We start from the raw sequence: 7279 nt of genomic DNA on the forward strand, positions 1-7279 counted from the left end.
ATCTATCTATCTATCTCCAATCTATCATCTGTCTGTCTATCTTTTGTAGAGGTAGAGAGAACAGGAGTTGCCAGAGGAGCCCTTGTCCAATGTAGATCCTGTACTCTGCCGCAACTGTAGTGTATATAGATAAGTAATACTCATACCCACGTTTACACTAATGTCTGACTGGCTTCTGCCCCTTAGTATTATAGAACACGTCCTAGGTGGGTAGCACGAGCCCCAGTTGTCAGTTATCTGGTGCAGCAGGTTCCCGAGACTTCCCACTCGACCTGCACTGCGCAGTAGGTTACGTAGACCTTTATTTGGTAGCTTTGTCCTACTGGGGTCAGCTCCTCTTGGTTCAGGAGTCTGCCCTGGACATTTTCGAGAGGTTCCTGGCGTGGGCTAGGGTGTTCTGCTTGGCTTCTTTCTTCTTAAGGTAGCTTTGCACTACATAGTGAAAGTAGTGGTCGCTGCTGTAGAAGCAATCTCTGTCAGAACTAGTCTCTCAAGCATCTGTCCCCTTGGACTCCCAACAACTAACTCCCTCTCTGTACGTTCTCCCACACAGAGCTAAATCCTCCAACAGGGTTCAGTGTGTGTAGGAGAGGAAATACAGGATAGGACAGATAGAGCACCTACTAGTGGTCAGCACACAAACACATGACAAAAAACAATTAACCCATTAACTTCAGCTGTGCATAAGTACAAATAAACAGTGGGGAAACTAAGGTACTACATCCACCACTTTAACCTGAGTGAGGACTTTAGGACAGGTGCACAAGAGAAAACACCAGTGGTAAGACACCATCTAGCTATCTCCTATCTATCTATCTATCTATCTATCTATCTATCTATCTATCTCCTATCTATATATTATCTATCTATCTCCTATCTATCTATCTATCTATGGTGTCCCACTAGGGGTGTTAATGCTATTCTTACCTTTCGTAAAAGTCTGAACTTTTTGTGGTCCTGTAGTACTAAAAGATGACCACTAGATGTCACTGTGTTTTGTATTGAAGTGTGGAAGCTGCATGGCTGAAGTCTCGAAGAGTTATTATTTTAAAGAGGATGTACCACCTGGTACATCCTCTTTAATCTGAACCCACCTATCGAACGGCGCCGGCACGGGGAAGCCGGAAGCAGAGTTCCGGATTCAGGTTGGTGGATCTTTGGCAGGGTCGGGGAACTGTTCCGTGAGCCGCATCAGGCCCCCGAATCTCCTGATGTGGCCCACGTGCACAGCACTCTCCTGTGTCCAGCGGCCGCTAGACACAGGAGTGTGCTGTGCCTGACAGCTCCTGTGAGGCGGCGCACGTCTCTTCTATCTGGCGGGCCGCGCTGGATGACGTCATTTCATCACGCGCTGTCTGCCGGAGAAGACGTGCTCTGGAGGAGATGGCAGAGGACCTGGCCAGCCCAGCTCTGGAGCAAAGAAAGGTGAGTGGGGAAGGGAGGGGGGAAGTGAACTACAGCTACCAGGACAACACTGGGGTGGGGTGGGGGGAGAACTGCAGCCACCAGGACACCACTGGGGGGGGGGGGACTACAGCTACCAGGACACCACTGGGGACAAGGGGGAGAACTACAGCTACCAAGACACCACTGGGAGGGGGGGGGGGGGAAACTACAGCTACCAGGACACCCTGGTAGGGGGGAGAACTACAGCTACCAGGACACCACTGGGGACGAGGGGGAGAACTACAGCTACCAGGACACCACTGGGGACGAGGGGGAGAACTACAGCTACCAGGACACCCTGGTAGGGGGGAGAACTACAGCTACCAGGACACCACTGGGGACAAGGGTGTCAGCTACCAAGACACCACTGGGAGGGGGGGGGGAAACTACAGTTACCAGGACACCCTGGTAGGGGGGAGAACTACAGCTACCAGGACACCACTGGGGACTAGGGGGAGAACTACAGCTACCAAGACACCACTAGGAGGGGGGGGTGGGGGGGTGGGGGGGAACTACAGCTACCAGGACACCACCGGGGGGGGGGGACTACAGCTACCAGGACACCACTAGGGAAGGGGGAGAACTACAGCTATTAGGACACTACTGCGGACGAGGGGGGAAACTACAGCTATCAGGACACCACTGGGGGGGGGACTACAGCTACCAGGACACCACTGGGAAGGGGGAATACTACAGCTACCAGGACACCACTGGGGCTTGACTACAATGCTAGGGGCATTGGGGGGCACAGTCCTTTTTCTTGCCTCAAGTGCTGCTAACCCACACACAGCACTTCTGCGCATTAAGTGTGGGCACAGCAGGAGATATTATTACTATATGGAGGGCACAGCAGGGGACATTATTATTATTATACAGAGGGCACAGCAGGAGATATTATTACTATATGGGGGGCACAGCAGGGGACACTATTACTATATGGGGTACAGCAGGGGACATTATTACTATATGTGGGCACAGCAGGGGACATTATTACTATAGGGGGGCACAGCAGGGGACATTATTACTATATGTGGGCACAGCAGGGGACATTATTACTATAGGGGGGCACAGCAGGGGACATTATTACTATATGGAGAGCACAGCAGGGGGCATTATAACTATATAGAGGGCACAGCAGGGGACATTATTACTATATGTGGGCACAGCAGGAGATATTATTACTATATGGGGGGCACAGCAGGGGGCATTATAACTATATAGAGGGCACAGCAGGGGGCATTATTACTATATGGAGGGCACAGTAGGGGGCAGTATTACTATATGGAGGGCACAGCAACAGGGGACATTATTACTATATGAGGGCACAGCAGGGGGAATTATTACTATATGGGGACATAGGGACTTTATAACTATTTGGGGCACAGCAGGGGGCAATATTACTATATGGAGGGCACAGCAGGGGACATTATTACTATATGGGGATATAGGGACTTTATAACTATTTTGGGGCACAGGAGGGGATCCTACATACAGGGGGCAAGCCACATTCCTACTCACTTTACTGGAAATCACACCAAAAAGTGGCATTACTACTGTTTGGGACCTTATGGGTTGGAACAAGGGAAGGAAGTTGCTGGTAAAGTGCGGAGATGTTTTTCTGGCAGGTTCTGAAGAGATGAATTGTAGCTGAAAGAAATCATCATGGAGGTCTGGGCCAGATGGAGAGGAAAAGGGAAAGTGACGCCTCAGATCAAAGAAGACGTCACCTGTGAGTCACTGAATGACGTGTGGTAAGATAAAATGTTAGCCATAATACTCACACTGCTTCTCCCTAGCAACCCCCCCCCCCCATTAACTGATCCATGTCTTTCTAAATCATTGGCCACCGGCCGTGCATCGCTGCATTTAATAGTGATGTGCGACCGATGGCTGATCGAGCCTTATAATAGCCTCTGTAAGCGAGCGCCAATCTAGCAGAACGGCGCTACTTACCCAGGATATCAGACAATGTAATATGGCCCTAACACAATAGGTAAGAACGCAGAGAAAGAGCTGGGTTCTCACATTGCTTTACTAACACAGACACAACGTAAGAACACTGAGCCCTCCCCTCTCCTGTCTCTAGGCCTGGCATCTTCCTCTGCACTGCAGCCTCTTGTGACCATTATGTGCACAACAGAGGAGGATGCTGAGCCACACAGCCAGGAGTGAGGAGGGATCTGTGCTTAGTCGCGTACAGTAAGGGGGCATCTGTATAGATCAGAGTATAGTGATTGTCGCCCGGGGCCTCCACCAACCTTAATCCGGCGCTATTTTTCACCTATCTATATCCATCCATCTATCTATATGTTGCAGTGAAATTATAGAATCGGGGATTTGATCAAATCTAGGGAAATGATGAAATGGGATTTGATCCAATGCCTGACCCCTTTCAGGGAAATGACGGAATGAAAAATTGAGGAGTCACCCGGTTCTATGTTTGGCGGCGGAGGGGGGAGCAGAGCGGCACACCTCCCCACCAAGCATATGGCAGTGGTGGCGGACAGGAACTCCCGGCTGGCACGGTGGTGGAGGCAGACGGGGGAGCAGAGCAGCATACCTTCCCGGTAGGCATATGGCGGCAGGGCGGACGGGACCGTGGGTGGACGGGGAGCAGAACAGCGCACCTCCCGGCAGACATAGGGCGTTAAGGCGGACGGGGAGAAGAGCCGACGGGCCGGGTGAGCAGAAGGTGCGTAGCAGGAGAAATGAGCGTGTCGCAGGGCGGGGTGGACGGGGAGCAGAGCGGACAGCCAGGGGAGTAGGAAGCATGTCGCAGGGCGGGGTGGACGGGGAGCAGAGCGGACGGGCAAGGGCAGCAGAAAGCATGTTGCAGGGCGGGGTGGACGGGGAGCAGAGCGGACGGGCCAGGGGAGTAGGAAGCATGTCGCAGGGCGGGGTGGACAGGGACAGAGCGGACGGGCCAGGGGAGCAGAAAGTGGGGTGGACGGGGAGCAGAGCGGACGGGCCAGGGGAGTAGGAAGCATGTCGCAGGGCGGGGTGGACAGGGACAGAGCGGACGGGCCAGGGGAGTAGGAAGCATGTCGCAGGGCGGGGTGGACGGGGAGCAGAGTGGACGGGCCAGGGGAGCAGAAAGCATGTCGCAGGGCGGGGTGGACGGGGAGCAGAGCGGACGGGCCAGGGGAGTAGGAAGCATGTCACAGGGCGGGGTGGACAGGGACAGAGCGGACGGGCCGGGGGAGCAGAAAGCATGTCGCAGGGTGGGGTGGACGGGGAGCAGAGCGGACGGGCCGGGGGAGCAGAAGGCATGTCGCAGGGCGTGGGTGGACGGGGAGCAGAGCGGACGGGCCAGGGGAGTAGGAAGCATGTCACAGGGCGGGGTGGACGGGGAGCAGAGTGGACGGGCCAGGGGAGCAGAAAGCATGTCGCAGGGCGGGGTGGACAGGGAGCAGAGCGGACGGGCCAGGGGAGTAGGAAGCATGTCACAGGGCGGGGTGGACAGGGACAGAGCGGACGGGCCGGGGGAGCAGAAAGCATGTCGCAGGGCGGGGTGGATGGGGAGCAGAGCGGACGGGCCAGGGAAGTAGGAAGCATGTCGCAGGGCGGGGTGGACGGGGACAGAGCGGACGGGCCAGGGGAGCAAAAAGTGGGGTGAATGGGGAGCAGAGCGGACGGGCCGGGGGAGTAGGAAGCATGTCGCAGGGCGGGGCGGACTAGACCAGAGGTGGACGGGGCGCAGAGCGGACAGGCCGGGGGGGTCAGAGAGGTGATGCGGTAAGCGAATTCTATGTCGCGGGGGGAAATGATAGAGTTAATTCCATCATTTCCCTGAAAGGGGTCAGTGATTTGATCAAATCCCTGATTCTATCATTTCACTGCAACATATATACGCCCACCTGCCCACCAGGGGCATCCCCAACCCTGCACCTCAACCCCCGAACCCCATTTTTTCTGTATCTTTCTTTTGTCCATATATAAGTAAATATAAGTGATGAAATACTTGCAGGGTTAGCAGAATAAACCTTCCCTGGCTGAGAGGCTCTGGGTGACGCTCTGCTGCTCCAAATCAGGTTAATATGGGACACGGGGCTCCGTATGATATACTCACCAGTTATTAAATAAAACTAAAAATTATTACAATAATCCATCACTAGATGGCGCTGCAGCCATGCAAATCAGGCAACAAACATTCAATATGTCCCCATTGGATTTCAACTACTCTCTGCATACACAAAACCATCTCCAGTAATAAGTGATTCAGCTTTGATCACTACATTATGGAGACAAATGTTACTGTAGATAACACGTTCACCTCCTATCCACCCAATCCATCTTATAGCTGTCAGATTAGGACCGCCCACTTGACTGTCCAGGCAGGGTAAAAACTGTGGTTTTGTAAGAGTTGGAAGCTGCAGGTTGTGCGGGATGATTAGAGTTGCTAGAAATAAATAGAGAATGTGACTCCAGGTCTTTAGGGCCTAAAAGGGGTACTCTGGGGAAATTGTCTTTCTTTCTAATCAACTAATTCTAATTTACTTCTATTTAAAATCTCCAGTATCCCAGTACTTATCAGCTGCTGTATGTCCTGCAGGAAGTGGTGTTTTCTTTCCAGACTGACACAGTGCTCTCTGCTGCCACCTTTGTCGGTGTCAGGAATTGTCCAGAGCAGGAGAGGTTTTCTTTCTTTTCTTTTTTTTTTCTGTTTCAACCTTTTTATAAAATTTTTAATATAATAAATGTCAGAATTACAACATCATATTAAAGTTGCATCAAAGAGGAATTTGCTGCTGCTCTGGACAGTTCCTGACATGGACAGAGGTGGCAGCAGAGAGCACTGTGTCAGACTGGAAAGAATACACCACTTCCTGCAGGACATACAGCAGCTAATAAGTACAGGGAGACTGGAGACTTTTTTAATAGAAGTTAATTACAAATCTATATAACTTTCCGACACCAGTTGATTTGAAAAATAAAAGAGTACCCCTTTAAGCCTTATTCTTATCATTGAACACAAAATGAAGCGTAATACACCCTATGGCTATATTCACACGCTGTACAAACAACGGCCGTTCCAACACGAATGTCCATTGTTTAACGCTACCTACGGCTGGAATCAATAGGTAATCAATAAAAACTTTCAAATAAACCGGTCCCAGCAAGTGCCATAGATTTGCAATTTACTTCTATTAAAAAAAAATCTCCAGTCTTTCAGTACTTATCAGCTGCTGTATGTCCTGCAGGAAGTGGTGTTTTCTCTCTAGTCTCACACAGTGCTTCCCTTTTAAACAATGGCCGTTGTCTGTACAGTGTGTGAACATAGACTATAAACAGGGCCGGCGACAGCACAGGGCTTACTTGGGCAAGTGCTGGGGCCCACAGGTCCTCTAGGGGCCCAGAGAGGGAGAAGGGCCCAGTGTTCTAATGTTCAGCCTGCCCATTGTAGTGCAGGGTAAGCGGCCTGAACTTGAGAAGACACAGGATAAGGGAGCAGGACCTGAACAAAGAAAGAAAAGGGTGAAGGACCTTATCACATGACCCGAAGGTCCTCAACTTTACAATGTGGAGAGCAGCCTGACAGAGAGGAGGGAGAAGACTGAGCTTTAAGTGCTGTGTGTATGTATGTATGTGTGTGTCAGTCAGTCAGTCAGTCATGGTCAGTCTGTATCAGTGTCTGCATCAGTCAGGGTCAGTCAGCTAGTGTCTGTGTCAGTGTGTGTCAGTCAGTGTCTGTGACACTCAGTCAGTGTCTGTGTCAGCCAATGTCAGTCAGTCAGTGTCAGTTGGTTAGTCAGTGTGTGTCAGTAATATGTGTTTGTGTATGTTAGTGGTGTCTCATGTGCATAGTGTGTGGATGAGGGGCCCGATGAGGCTC

At 51.6% G+C, this 7279-nt stretch overlaps 1 protein-coding gene across 1 annotated transcript in view; it reads right to left on the reverse strand.

Annotated features, from left to right (window-relative positions):
• The window catches only part of AK1 (adenylate kinase 1), a 47902-nt gene extending 41088 nt beyond the window's left edge, over positions 1-6814 (reverse strand). Inside the window, exon 1 of the mRNA XM_069986115.1 lies at positions 6763-6814. The gene's annotated coding sequence lies outside the window, so the exon portion shown is untranslated. The remainder of the gene's footprint in view (positions 1-6762) is intronic.
• Between the last annotated feature and the right edge of the window lie 465 nt (positions 6815-7279).

Source organism: Dendropsophus ebraccatus, chromosome 10, assembly GCF_027789765.1.
Source record: "Dendropsophus ebraccatus isolate aDenEbr1 chromosome 10, aDenEbr1.pat, whole genome shotgun sequence".
Classification (NCBI taxonomy): domain Eukaryota; kingdom Metazoa; phylum Chordata; class Amphibia; order Anura; family Hylidae; genus Dendropsophus; species Dendropsophus ebraccatus.